Source organism: Octopus sinensis, linkage group LG6, assembly GCF_006345805.1.
Source record: "Octopus sinensis linkage group LG6, ASM634580v1, whole genome shotgun sequence".
Taxonomy (NCBI): Eukaryota; Metazoa; Mollusca; class Cephalopoda; order Octopoda; family Octopodidae; genus Octopus; species Octopus sinensis.
In genome coordinates this window covers 87,918,073-87,934,319 of record NC_043002.1, presented here as the reverse complement: position 1 = coordinate 87,934,319, position 16,247 = coordinate 87,918,073, and the positions used below count along the sequence as shown (strand labels likewise).

General features: G+C 35.1%; 1 long non-coding RNA gene across 1 annotated transcript in view; it reads right to left on the bottom strand.

Moving 5' to 3' along the window:
* Positions 1-594: 594 nt before the first annotated feature.
* LOC118763746 overlaps positions 595-16,247 on the bottom strand; it is an 84,948-nt gene continuing 69,295 nt past the window's right edge. The window contains exon 3 of the long non-coding RNA XR_004999498.1: positions 595-674. This is a non-coding gene — a long non-coding RNA (uncharacterized LOC118763746). The remainder of the gene's footprint in view (positions 675-16,247) is intronic.

The window sequence follows — 16,247 nt, the reverse complement described above, 5'->3', positions numbered from 1 at the left end:
CACACACACACACACACACACACACACACACACACACACACACACACACACACACACACTCACATACACACACGTGGAGGCACATGGCCTAGTGGTTAGAGCAGTGGACTCACGCGGTCGAGGGATCGCGGGTTCAAATCTCAGACCGGGTGATGTGTGTGTTTATGAGCGAAAACACCTAAGCTCCACGCGGCTCCGGCAGAAGGTAATGACGAACTTCGCCGCAACTTTCTTTCACTCTTTCCTCCTGCATCTCGCAGCTCACCTGCGACGGACCGGCGTCCCGTCCAGGTGGGGAACCTATACGCCAAGGAAACCGGGAAACCGGCCCTTATGAGTCAGGCATGGCTCGAGAAGGAACGAATAACAACACACACACACACACACACACACACACACACACACACACACACACACACATTTAAAGCAGTTCTAATAATGTAAACGTTATCGATGTCACATACATATGTATTATGTTTATGCGCCCATTAGCTGCGGGTTAGCGTCCTGGGAAACGCTACTTGATACTGAGTGTTAAAAAGCACTGAATATTTCAGGCCAAGCGTGACAACCCGCCTCGGATAAACGAGAACTGTGGACATCGATATTTCGCTGTCTGTCAGCTCCTCAGCACCATACACACGACTCGCCCGGTAGCGAACCGAATCGCTGATCTGAGATATTGCAAATAGTGTAAAGCTTGTTTACTGATGTGCTTAGACGTAGCACAAGTGAAACAAAATGAAATTTTGAATTAAATGCAGTTCTAATAAAGTAAACATTATCGATATCAAATGCGTACTGTATGTGTTTTGTCTATACGCTCATTAGCTGCAGGATAAGGTTTGTCTAGTTTTATACTCACTAGCAAACCGCAAGTAATACAGTGATGTAAGCAGATAGAGAGAAGTGTCACAGATGTTAGTTGAGTGAGTGTCACACAGGAAAAAAGTTTGTAATTTTCTTATCGACATTAATGTAGTTACGTTGTTAAAGATTTCAATGGTTATTTTGAAATTTAATGCTGTCTGCCATTAGAAATTGAAATAACAACAGTTACATCTCAATTCTATCTGTAATTAGATAGAACCAGGCAGTATGGTTGGATTATGTAAATATTGGAAATCGATTATACATAACGATGCATCTATCCATCCATCCATCTATCTATCTATCTATCTATCTATCTATCTATCTATCTATCTATCTATCTATCTATCTATCTATCTATCTATCTATCTATCTATCTGTTTGTCTGTCTGCCTGTTTGTCTGTACTGCCTGTCTGCCTGCCTGTCTATCTGTCTATCTATTTATCTATGTATCTTGGACCGACGGCCCGGTTGAGTTGCTCGGGGTCTGGTTCGGTCCGGACCTCCAAGTGGAGAAGAACTGGAACGAGATAACGAGTAGGGTGGTCACTCTCACCCGGCAATGGGCCGAGAGGAAACTGTCCCTAAAAGGTCGAGCGGAGGTGGCGAACACGTACATCGCGTCCGTCATCTACTACCGCCTGACCGTCGTACCTTGTCCCGACCCTACCATCACCAAACTACAACGCATCCTCTTTCGCTTCTTGTGGAAAGGATGCGTCCCGATGGTCAGGCGATCCATTTGCTGTCAACACCCGTTAAAAGGAGGGCTGGGCATGCCGTGGTGATGATGCGCAGACACGCGCTGAGACTGCGACATCTCTGGCTCTATGTAGACGACGGTGAACAGGTGTGGTCGCCGTTTGTGAGGCACGCTTTCCCGCAGCTCGTCTCCATGACCGAACTGCAGTCGTGGATCAAAAAGAGGCCGAGGAAGGGCGAATGGCACCGCGAGTGTCGCGTTGCTCTCAAGCAACTCTGCCGTCCTGGGTCGACCTTAAGTGACTTCAACACAACCAAAGCATTCTATAGGGGTTTAGTGGAGGGGAGGTACGACGACGAGCTCGGGGCGAACCTGGACGTCGACGAGGAGTACCTGACCCGCCTGTTCGGGACGACTTTCGGGCCAGGGCCCATGGACAACTTCCAGAGATCCCTGGCCTGGCAGTGCTACCGAGAAGCGCTACCCGTTCGGGATAAGCTCTACAGACACGGCTCGAGAAACACGGGGCCGACCTGCCCGAGATGCGGTCAGAGCGACGAAACCGTTCTGCACGCACTCGTTCAGTGTCCAACAATTTCCGACCTGTGGGCTTATGTCGAACAACTGCTGTCACGTGTGGGACGAGTCGGTTTATCAGCTGAGTCTATCGTCAATATTGTCACGCCTCCTTCCTTCAAACGGGAAGGAAGAGCTATTTTCATCATCCTTGTGGCTATGGCGAAAGAATGTATCTGGTGGACGCGTCTGAAAGGATTGGAGACAAACACTTTCCTCTCTGGTCAATCTCTCATCAACTTCTTCAAGTACCACTTGAAAAGGAAAGTGAGAGTAGAGAGGCAAGTTTTGTCTAGCGAATGTTTTAAAAAAAGATGGGTGAATGTAGCAAGAATGGCACGTATGAATGACGAAGCCACCTTGAGCATAGTCCTATGAACCCAGAAATCGAAAACAGAGAGTTGCTTATTTGCAAAAAAAAAAAAAAAAAAAAAGAAATATAAATGTGACTTCATTGACCGAGGTTACCGTGGTCTTTTCCGTAGGTTTTTCTTTCCACGGGTAAACCTCACCTGTCCTCCCCTTTACACTTCATATCGACATTTCTGTGATAACGATCCCTATTGATCAATTTTTTTTTCCTCTCCCCTTTTTTTTTTTTTTAACCCCCCCTTTTTTTTGTCCTCTTTCTCTCCTTTTACGATCCCTTTTGATCGAAACTCCCCCTTCCTTTTTTTTTTTTTTTTTTTTAAACCTTCAAAAGAAAAGCTCTACCTTGTAATTTGTTCTATCTGTGTGCAGCCCTGTGTGGCTAATAAAGAAACATATCTATGTATCTATCTATCATCATCTATGTTTGTACTTGCGAAATGCCACGTGATGTGATATAGTTTGTAATCAGGTTTGAATAATGCTACGTCGGTAAGTAAAAGTTTTTTCTCTCGTACATAAAGCAGAAGAGATAATAAACCAGTTACTGATTTAGGCTGGAAGAGTCGGTAATAATTCTAAAGAAAACGTTCAAAAAACGTCATTTTAAACGGCCCTCTACACCTGGTGGGTCTGATATTGATTTTGTCATCTTGCATATGTATGTATGTATGTATGTATGTATGTATGTATGTATGTATGTATGTATGTATGTATGTATGTATGTATGCATGTATGTATGTATGTATGTATGTATGTATGTATGTATGTATGTATGTATGTACGTATGTTATTATTCAGTTTTATTTCAAGATTTCTTGCCAATAGAGAAAGAGCCAGTTTCTAACCTAGATCCAAGATTCCTTCATTGGAATTTCAACATCAACACAGTATTTTTGTATGTATGTATGTATGTATGTATGTATGTATGTATGTATGTATATGAGCAGATTTGTATGTTTCGTTTTATGTATGTTTTCTCCTGTATATAGTTGTATGTTTAGACATGCTCATATATACCTAAATGATAAATTCTTGGAAAGTTTTACAGATTTTCACAGTTCCGGTGATGGCTTGGATCTGAACGTGCCCGTGTGTGTGTGTGTGTGTGTGTGTGTGTGTGTGGTTTGCATAATGTCTCTTCGCATAACCGGATGTAATTTTTCTTTTCAGTTACGTTGTTTTGAAGCGTTGCTGTGATTTCTACCTTATAGACAACGAAGTTTATCATATATGCCTGGTCAAGAGGGCAAACTTCAGTGCAGGGTTTTGACAGCGACAACTGGGAGTGGGCTAATAGTTATGCTTACGGCGAGCTGGCAGAATCGTTAGCAAGTCGGGCGAAATGCGTCAGCCGTTATGTTCTGAGTTCAAATTCCACCGAGGTCGACTTTGCCTTTCATCCTTTTGGGGTCGATAAATAAAGTACCAGTTACGCACTGGGGTCGATGTAATCGGCTTAATCCCTTTGTCCGTCTTTGTTTATCCCCTCTATGTTTAGCCCCTTGTGGGCAATAAAGAAATATTATAGTTATGCTTACGAGTAATATTGTTCTTCAAAATGGAGCAGCAACTGTATGACATTTTTATTCAGTGTCTATTAAAAATCTTCCTGTAATTTTAATAGACGCCCAATAAAAATATCTTACTGTCGCAACCCCATTTTGAAGAAAATTATCACATTATTATTGAAAAACGCTTATCTAAAAGTGACAGGAATTTCGGATCTTTTCAGTTTGAACGGCATTTTTTTCTAACGGTGTCATATGAAATTGTCACCCATAATTATGACCCTAGTATCGATCAATTGCATTTCAATCTGTTTTAGGGTTAGGGTTAGTTAGGGTTAGGGTTAAGGTTAGGGGTGGGGGGAAGGGTATCTTTTTTCCTTCACAAATGTAAATAAACCCAATCTGTTTCTTAAACGAGGGACATATTCATACGGCACAGAATGTTTTTTTTTACCTCAATAGACGTATTTGATTGGTTGAAATTGCAGAAATTGAAGGAAAAAACAACAACAAATATCTTACAAACCATAGAATTTTCTCAATAAAGCCAAGAGAAAAAGATGTTTTATAAACACATTCTACCAGTATACGAAGTTTAAAATTTTTTAGTTACCTAGAAATTATGTTAAAAACTGCCGTTCAAACCAAAAAGATCCGCGGCTTCAAAGGTAAGGTATATTAGATCCTTTCAAGTAAAAATATGAATTCTGTAGCTAGAATAGGCATCCACGAAATTTGATGTAGCGCTTAAGTTTGTTACAATCAGTTGACATGTTAGCGATAGAGTATGATCGAGAGAAATGGAAATAGATACATACACACATACACATACACACACATACAAAGAGAGTTGGGAGAAAGGGGGAGACAGGGAAAGAAAGAGAGGAAAAGATACAATGAGAGAGCTAGAAGTGATAGAGAGAACACGCAGGGAGGAAAAAATAAGCAGCAAGAGAACAAAAGAGATTGAGACAAAGAAAAACGTAGAAAAAGAAATAGGCAGTGATATGGAGAGAATTTGAGAGAAAATTAAATAGATAATGCTAGAGAGAGAGAGAGAGAGAGAGAGAGAGAGAGAGAGAGAGAGAGAGAGAGAGAGAGAAGAGAGAGAGAAGAGAAGAGAAGAGAGAGAGAGAGAGAGAGAGAAACCGTGAAAGAAAAAAGGAAGAGAGACTCGAAATAGCAATAGCTTTCTTTCAAGCTGGACATGCACTCAAATACACACTTTATCAAATATATAATAGATATTACACACACATGCATACATACGCAAATATATCCTTTCTACTATAAGCACAAGGCCTGAAATTAGGGCGCGGGAGCTAGTTGATTACATCGACCCCAGTGCGAAACTGATGCTTATTTTATCGACCCCGAAGTATGAAGGCGAAGTCGACCTCAGCGGAGGTTGAACTCAGGACGTCAAAGCGGACGAAATGCTGCTAAGCATTTTGCACGACGGGCTAACAATTCTGCCTGCTCGCCGCCTTTACATAAGCAAATATATAATATTGTACCATATACATGTGTGTGGATAATATCTATCTATCTATCTATCTATCTATCTATCTATCTATCTATCTATCTATCTATCTATCTATCTATCTATCTATCTATCTATCTGTCTGTCTGTCTGTCTGTCTGTCTGTCTGTCTGTCTGTCTGTCTCTCTGTCTGTCTATCAATATATATATATAAGGCGTTTTTCAGATGGCCAGATAACCGAAGAGATGCTGTTGTGGATTACCACCTTGGCATCTGAAACTCAGAGTTTTATCTTGGCTATTGAATAATTGTCACATATTATTTTAAGATAGAGGGTGGTTTATATAGAGACGATCTTCTACTAGTTACAAAGAATTGTACTAATAGGAATCTTGAAGTATATAAGAAAAAACTATATAGTTTCTTTAAAAGATATGGTTTAAGTATTACTATATATAAGGAGAATTATAATGTTAATTATTTAGATGTTAATTTTAATCTTATTACAGGTAAAACACAACCATATCATAAACTTAATGAGAACCTTAGATATATAAATGTTAATAGTAATCACCCATTTTCTATTAAAAAATCGTTGATTAATAATATAAGTAAACGTATTTCATTACTCTCTTATGATATAGAGATTTTTAATAATAAACATGCTATTATTATAATGAGGCCCTTAGAGGGGCAGGTTATAATAGGAATATTAAATTTTATAATATTAGTGATAAAGATTTAATTGATAATTTTCGAGATACTTCTAATAATAATTATAATTTTGTTAGGTTTAGTGGTAAAATAATAGATATTATAAAAAAAATAATAAAAATGATAAAAATATAAATAAGAATAATAATAATAATAATAAATATAATAATAATAATAATATATAAGAATATATAAAAATAAAAATAAATTTAATAATTATTATAATAATTATATTGAAAATTAATAATATTAATAATTCCTTAAATGCTGTACATAGATATAATTTTGATAATAATTTTTATAAAATAAAGAATTATAAATATATTTATAATAATGATAATAATAATAAGGTTATTAAGAATAAAATTTGGTTAATAGTTCCTTATGGAGATCAAGTAAAAACGAATATTATTAAAGAGATTTTAGATGTTATAGAACTATTTATTAGAGTTAATCGTAAATATAGAAACATTTTCTCTTTTAATAATTTTGGGTGGTTGGTTATTCTACCACTAATAATGTTGGTAACATTATTTCTTCATTTAATAATATAAAATGAATAATTTTTATAAAAAGAAATTATTTGATAATAATATTAATAATGATAAGACTTATATTAATTGTACATGTAGAGATAAATCTAATTGTATATTAAATAATAATTGTGATATTAACGATGTAGTGTATAAATGTATAGTTACATTACATGATAATAACTTTAAGAATAATAATTACCCAAAAGCGGTTTATATAGGTTCTACTTCCTCAAAAATAAAACTAAGAATCGCACAACATATGAATTCTTTTAAAAATAAAATTAATCAACTCAACTGGACTTAGTAAGTACATTTGGAGTCTTAAATCACTAAATATTAATTATAGTTTAATTTGGGAATAATTTGTAAAACTAAATCATATACTATAGGAGCTAATTGTTGTTATTTATGCTCTAATGAGTTTAAAGAAATTTTATTTTATAAGTATGATAATTTACTTAATACTGGTGAAGAGCGCAAAATAAAATGCAGACATAAGTTACTTTACCTATATAATAAGTTTCATGATAAATAGCAATAATAGTTCCCTATTAGGTTACTTTAGTTTAGTTTAAATTAGTTTAGATAATATTTTTTGTATGTAGTCTAGGCTTTAATTATAGTTAGTCTTTATTGATATTTCTTTGTTTTAATTAGTTCATTTTTAATGTATATAATATAACAGTTTAAGGTATGTTAAAACTTTAATAATTTATATTAGATTTTTTTATTTTCTTTATTTATATTTTTTTATTTTTATTTATTTTATTATTATTTTTATTATGCATTTGTTATATGTATTTTGGAGGATATATTTATATGTTGATGGGTGTTATTTAGTGGTGTTTTTATTGAGTTTTGTATGTATGTGTGAATGTTTACGATCCCTTTGTTTTTTGTTTTTTATTTGGTATGTTGAATTGACAGATTTTATTTGGGTATTGTCTGTTATAATAAAGTATACACCCATAACAAATATAAGTGCCCACTTCATTCGCGCGCGTACCTGGAATTGCATGTGAGCCTCAACATATACACCAAACAGCCACTCCCGCCCCATACGGACGAATAAACACATACATCCCTAAAAATAGGCGTAATCCCACTCACACCAATCATATGTATACAATTATACACACTAGAATAATACATAACTAACCCAAATATACAGAACATATTAAAAATCACCAACAAACCACCATCACAAATGAACCTACACCCATACAATGACAAAACTCCCACTCATAAACTCCCCCCTCCATACTCAATTTACACCCACATAGCAATCCCAATATATTCATCCATACATGGACGCACGTGCGTGAAGCACATGCACACAATAAATACGTACAACCCCCCAATACACACTCATATACATACGTATCAAGCTCGACATCCACAGCAATACTTTACACCCACTCACACCCAGATGGGTGAATTGCACAACCAGGGAACGCACACACACACGTGTGCGTATTTTGATTGTGCAACTCGCCCATATGCATGTATGCGGGCGCGATTACATTGTTGCACATATCGAGCCCAACTAGCATGCATATGTACATGTGAGGGGGTACACGTACATGCCGTGCGCGTGTACCCCCTGCATTTACCCGTGCGTGAATATACACATGGAGACTACCACACAGGTACAAATGTGTATAGTAATGGAATGGGAGCCCATCACTACACTCAATGTATAATCTCACCCATCCGCACGGATGTGAAATTGAATCTCCGGTGTATATGTTGAGGCTTATATGTAGCGCTGTGGAGGTGAACGTCGTTGAAATTGTGAATGAATGGGTGGAGTTGGGAATTGTAACCGGGTGGTGGGCTAGCGTTGCTTGGAATTGGGAATGGAATAGTGTAGTAGTAAGGCAGGCATCGAGAATAGATTTGGGTTACTGCAAGTTGTTTGTTAGAGCTGCTAAGATGAGCTTAAGCTCATAATTGTATATAATAATTTATTATGGTAGTTTTATTAAAGAATCCATTCATAATAAATTTTTTTTAAGTAGTGTTGGTTTGCCACGTGGATATAGTTTTTAGTTCCATTTATTCTATTTCTCCATTCATAATTTAAATGACGTTTACTTTCCATGGCGCGTATTCTTTTTTTACATAAGTTATATTTCTATGGTAACGTAATTTTGGTTTGATTTTTTTAACGGCTAAGAATTTAATTTCACTTCATAATTTGAAACTGACTTGTAAGTATGTATTTTATTTCTCCTTATGTCATATTGTTATTTTTGATATTCTGGTTAATTACGATGTATTTAATGTTGTTTTTTATTGGAGTGTTATGTATATGAGATTGTGTGTGAGTTTTTAGTTGTATATTTATTTATATGTATGAGTGTGGGTGTAAATATTGTTGTATATATCGAGTTTAGTGAGTATGTATATGCGTATATGTGAGGGAGTATATGTATCTGTTGTGTGTGTGTGTTTTGCGTGTGTGTGTGTTTGTGTGTGAATGTGTATATGGGTTTGTTATTTAGGTTTTGGGATGTATGTGTTAATTTGTCTGTGTGGGGAGGGAGTGGGTTTTTGGTGTATATTGAGGTTTATAAGTTAGTATAGGTATGTGTATAAGTCGTGGGTCTGTGGTTTACGTTGTGTTTTTTTTGTGTGTGAATGTTTAGGTTAGGGGGATTGCTATATAGGTTTGTTATAGAGTTTAGCAAAGGGAGATTTTATCGTTATATGTTTTTAAGAGTTTTGGTTTATCATGGTTTTTTTTAGGGAATTCGTGGTAATTTGTCTATTTTCGATGTTGGTTGTTTTATTACATTGTTTCATTCATAATTTTTGAGTGGTGTTCGTTTTGCCACGTGAATATTATTTTTAATTCCATTTATTCCATTTCTCCATTCATTATTTTAAAAGATGTTCGTTTCCAGAGCGGTTATACTTTTTATACATATGTTAAGTTCCTTGGTAAAGTAATTTTGTTTGGTGTATATGTTGAGGCGTATATGTACTTGTGGGTGTGTGTGAGTGGGGTGGGTGTTTGTATTTGTTATGGGTGTGTGGTTTACGTGTGTGTATTTGTGTGTGAATGTATAGGTTAAAGGGATTCCTATATAAGTATGTTATAGTGTTTAGTAAAGGGAGGTTTTATCATTTATGTTTTTGAGTTTTAGCTTATCATGGTAGTTTAAAAGAATCCATTCATAATTTTTGTGTTTATTTGTCTGTGTGGGGTTGAGTGGGTTTTTGGAGTATATGTTGAGGTTTATATGTATGTATAGGTATGTGTAAGTGGTGTGGGTATTTGTATATGTCGTGGGTGTGTGGTTTACGTGTGTGTATTTTGGTGTGAATGTTTAGGTTAGGGGGATTGCTATATAGGTATGTTATAGAGTTTAGTAAAGGGAGATTTTATCATTATATGTTTTTATGAGTTTTGGTTTATCATGGTAGGTTTGTTAAGGAATTCGTAGTAATTTGTGTCTATTTGCGATGTCTGTTGTTTTATTGCATTGTTTCATTCATAATTTTTAAGTAGTGTTAGTTTTACCAAGTGAATATAATTTTAATTCCATTTATTCCATTTCTCTCCGTTCATAATTTTAAGTGATGTCCGTTTTCTAGAGCGTGAATGTGGGTTGTATGTGTGTGTGTGTGTGGGAGTATGAATAAGTATTGTGTTGAAGTATTTAGCTATTTTATTTATTTATAGTTGCCTAGACGTTTTAATGTGTATGTATAGGGATATATATATAGTGTGTGATTTAGTGTATGTAGTTAGATATGGTTATATATAATTAGGTATATGTGTATGGGTGTATATATAGTTTATTATTATATTATTATTATTTTTTTGTTTTGTTTTATATTTATATTTATATTTAATTGTTGATAGGTTTATTTTAGTTTATATATTGTTTATATATTGATTATATATGGATTATATATAGGTTATATATGGATTATATATTTACATTTTTTCATTCATACTTTAATTATTTTAAAATTATTATTTTTATATTTTAAAATATTGATATTTTAGATTGGAAGTCCACCTGAAGATTGTCGATCAAGACAAGAAACAATTGTAGTGGCGGTTTTTTTGACTATTTATTAAAATTTTATGTATTGATTAAGTCTTTCCTTGTTTTTTTGCAAAATAGTGGTTTTGTCTCTAATAATATTTTATAATATTTTACTATAAAATTGGATTTAATCCTAAATCTGATTTTTCCCTGTAAATTTGGATTTATTCCCTAATATTTATTATATATATACATATATATAAAACCATACATGTACATACATATATATATATTATATATATAATATTATATATATATATATATATATAATATAACTATCTTCTCCTTTCTGTCTGTCTAACTGTGTCATCTATATCATCTATCTATCTATCTATCTATCTATCTATCTATCTATCTATCTATCTATCTATCTATCTATCTATCTAAAATGTGACTGCGTGTGTACCGTTGGCGATTTCTTTTCCTCCGTCTTCCCTTCTTTGGATCTTTCCTTTTCCTATGTTTCTGACGAAGAGCTCCGCTCGAAACGTTACACCCTCCTTCTTTCATTCTTTCCTGAGCGTCCAACAATACTATACTTGTTCCACGTCCTCGCGTTGTTGTGTTTTCTCTTTGTCTTTTCGTGTTTGGATTAACTTTATATATATATATATATATATATATATATACTCATACACACACTATGTGTGTGGATATATGTGAGTAAAAAACGTGTAGAAACAGAAGAGGCGACGTCAAATCCAATTTTTTGAAATCCATCGTAGACAGTGGTAGTGACATAATTGTAATACACATTCTGTTAATTAATCTAATTAACTCTTCAACTTGTAGAACCTTAATTCCTTTTGACGACCCAAACACTAATGATTTAATGAAGTCCAGTTTTATTCTCAATGCCCTTGATTCTATTTAATACAGATTTTTCTTTTGTTTACGTGTGATACTAGTCTTTTCGTAACTACTTCCTTTCTCATAGACAACTACATGATAAAGACGTAGACACTCAATAAAGAATAGAACACCACAAGTAATTTACACTGCCGTATGTTAACCCTTTGAACGCGGATAGCCATTATATTGCTCGCGAGCTGGCAGAAACGTTAGCACGCCGGGCGAAATGCGTAGCCGTATTTCGTCTGCCGTTACGTTCTGAGTTCAAATTCAGCCGAGGTCGACTTTGTCTTTCATCCTTTCGGGATCGATAAATTAAGTACCAGTTACGCACTGGGGCCGATGTAACCGACTTAATTCGTTTGTCTGTCCTTGTTTGTCCCCTCTATGTTTAGCCCCTTGTGGGTAATAAAGAAACATATCTTTGACTGTGGAAAACGGTTTTACCCCACGGCTTTGAAAAGCCCTCTATTCATGATACGGGAAGTGAGGATATCCCCAGTGGCATTGTCTACAAAAGACGATTTTTCAAATTGTCTTAATATTTTTTACATATTTCATCAACATCTCTTTACAGAGCAAGAATCAAATACTTTTAGTGGTGCGTATGTAAACCGTACCTCGAGGAGGTACTGAAAAATTATTACAGAAGTAAAGAATATCAATTCTATCTTTTGGTGGATAAATTAACATTATTACGGGAATGAACATGAAATTTAATTACGCAGTCAAATGGTTAACTTCCTGAGGACTAGAATCAAAACATGCAATTCTGTTTCATATAATGCCAGTTGCATTATAAATGAGCGAATTCGGGCGATGGATTAGCACAAGCGTTACAGCGTCTGACGAAATGTTATGTAGTATTTCTTTTTCTATACAGTCTGAATTCAAATCGCAACGAGGTAAATTTTGTCAAGTACTGGATTCAATGTAATCACTCAGCTCCTCTCTCAGTTTTCAAGCCATCTACCTCTGCTAGAAATATTCCTACTGATCTAATCAAAAACCATATAGCCTTAGCAAGCTCTAGTACTGAAGGTGGTTGAGGTCTTATAGCAGACGTTTTCAATCAATTACAGTGTTGCAGCGCACTTGTTCTCAAGTGTGCCGAGGGGTTTTGAATCGGATCAGAAAATATTAGGGTACTTGAGAAAACTCGAATGTTATTTAATGCATTCACACAAGTGCACGTGAATTCTTTTGAGACATAACAGCAAAATTCTGCTCAAGTTTTTACCATATCATCTTATGAAGAATGAAAGACACATGAAATAATATAAGCATAAAAACAGTGTTCGAAGTAAAAAAAAAAAAGATGCTATGGTAATGTTTTTCACCACAATTTTCACTGGCCAGAATTGTGATAGGAATAATAAGCAACAGCAAAAACATCAAACTACAACAACAACTACAACAGCCGCCTGATGCATAAGAAGCTGAACTATAGTGAACCATCCCATAACAAACTGTATGTTAAAGCAATTTCAGCTGCAACTGAAGATTTCCAACATGTATCATTACACCTCTACCAACTTGTGCGGATAATTACTCTTCGAACCAACAAATTGTCTTCAACAGCTGGATATCCTTCAAAGGACAGAAGTACTTTAAAGGGCAGAACTACTGAGATTCTTGCATTGCTTTCATATACAAAAAGATAAGATGGTCCTAGTTGCAATACATTTCATTATAAAACAACAATAACAATATCTGTCTTTATAATGCTTTGAATTCATCCAATAATTGAAGTTCAGTTCTCCCGCTGGCCAGCTCTAGAGCAACACTTCAATTCCTAGTAGAAGTAGTTTCACCAGTTATCTCTCTCTAAAGGCAAAATATTCTGCAGATTATTTACATTATCTCCGATATTTCCTGCAAAGAAAACCAATGGTTCGACGGATGGTTTCTTTTCTTTAACAACCTACATATTTGATTTCATATGTTTGTAAGCTGCAACCAATTACGAGGGGGCGTTGAAATGTTCCTGGCTTTAAGGGTATCGCTAAAAACATAGTCGGAGGCCTAAGAAAAAAACTGAAGAACCGCTGCAATAAGTGTGTGAATTTGAGAGGGGAATATGTTGAATAAAATTATCATAATTAACTGATCCTCATGCATTTTCTTTTACTCCAAACCACCAATTTTTCAGCACCCTCCCAGTGGCCACACAACTGTTCTTGATTGCTCCAGGTCATTTTTTTTCTCACTCGCATAGATGAAGATGACGCATCGATACTTACAACCCGATTTATGCACATTTATTCAAAGCTGACACTTCCCTTTGTTGCTATTTAGAGTTTGTTTTGCCTTCACTGCGCATTGTATTACAATTCAAACGACATTGGTTCATACATATTTTTAAATATACATGTTATAATATAGTGTATAAGTATTTCAAAATAAACATTTGATCAAAATAAACGTGCTCCAAATAGATTTTACACTAACGGGCATAAAGATCAGATAGATCAATGTAAATAGTTTATTTTTGAGTATTGAGTTACGTAAATATGCATAAATAAAAACATAGACTTATATATATATACATATATATATATATATATATATATATATATATATATATATATATATATATATATATAATAATAATAATAATAATAAAATAATAATAATAATATGTATATATATATATATATATATATGTGTGTGTGTGTGTGTATGTATATATAGGCTGAGGTGAATAAACTGTTGTCTAAATTACGCAAAAATGAAAATACCATTGATATCTCATTTTAACAGATATAATTACTAAAATTACATAAAGATATCTTGAAATACTAAAGAGTAAATTTATTCAATAACATCGCCTTTGGCTTCAACCACTGTCTCCAGACGACTTGGGAATCTCCTGTAACTCTTCTGGACAGTCTCCTTGTTTAAGTTGATGAATGCTGCCATAATCTTCGCCTTCAGTTCATCTTTGGTGTTACAAGCAGTTTTGTTGGTCACTCGCTCAATTGCGCCTCACACATAATAATCAAGGGAGTTGCAGTCTGGAGTGTTAGGTGATCAGATGCTAGGGGTCAGCCATGACTGGATTCTCCTGCTTGTGTGGCATGGTGCAGAGTCCTGTTGCCAGACATAGGGTCTTCCAGTAGCCAACATCTTCATCCAAGCACTTGATGTAGGCCCCCGTGTTGAGTCTTAGGCCGTGTGGGAATATGAATGGAGGTGTGGGAATATGAATGGAGACATAATGTCGCCATCACTAGTGATAATTCCAAACACCATGATGTTGACTGAATGTTTGATTTTTATCACATTCGGTACATGTTTTGGGGACACGGCAAGCCAACAGTTGTTTTGTGTGTTCACCATCTGATCGTATTGGAGCTTCAGGCGCGAATGCCAATCAGCACAGCATGTCGTTTCCAAATTTCTGGCAGAGTGAATTGCGTAAGGGCGCTGTTTTTCTCACAGACGATGCCCAACTGACCCTGTAGTCGACAAATCCAAAAACAAACATTACGCCTACGTGAAATTAAAAATAATATATATCGCAGCCTGTATATACATGTGTGTGTGTGTGTGTGTGTGTGTGTGCTTGTGCGTGTATATATGTGTACGTATGTATGTATATATATATATATATATATATATATATATATATATATATATATATATATATAAGTATATATATATATATACATATATATACATATATATACATATATATACATATATATACATATATATGGAAAAAAGTCAAGATAGAAAATGCAAAAATAATTATATATATATATATATATATATGTATACATGTGCTCAGATGCATGTGTATGTGAGATAAGCATCGATAGATTAATAACACAATTTCTTAAATTACATAGAATTAAAAAAAATATTCGAACCTGTTCACTAGAAAACCATTCACTCCAGTACAGTGACAGAGACATACATCATCCGATAACGTTAACATGACACCTACCGCAAAATTTCCGAGATTGTTCTGATTCAATGATCAACTGTTACTTACTCTTCGATGAGTCCCAACACGCATTGAAATGAACGATTTCTCTTTAAAGATAAGCACTGTTCCTCTATCCTCGTTGACACTTACCACGGCATTTAAATCACCTTATGTTTAGTACGTTTCCTGTTGCGTAGCAAATTTTGAAATAATACTTTCTACTATAGGCACAAAGGTGTGAAATCTTTGTTGAAAATTACAGCGACCGCAGTGCTTAACTGATACGTATATTTCATCGTTCCCGAAAAGATGAAAATCTAAGTCGACCTCAACGTCATTTGAACCCAGAATGTAAAGGTGGGAGAAATACCACTAAGTATTTTGTCTGATGCGGTTGCGATTTTGCCAGTCCGGCGCCTTAGATTTTGAAATAATCCTTTCTACTTTAGGCACAAGGCTCGAAATTTCAAAGGAAGGAGATAGTCAATTATCATAAATCCTCGAGTATAGTCCGCCCTTGAGTATAATAAGCAGGGGATTTTTAGGGGGCTGTACCTCTGAAAAACCCAAACCTTGTGTATAATACGCACCCCTCCTCTAACTTGAGTCAAGGAGGTCTATATAACGTCCTTG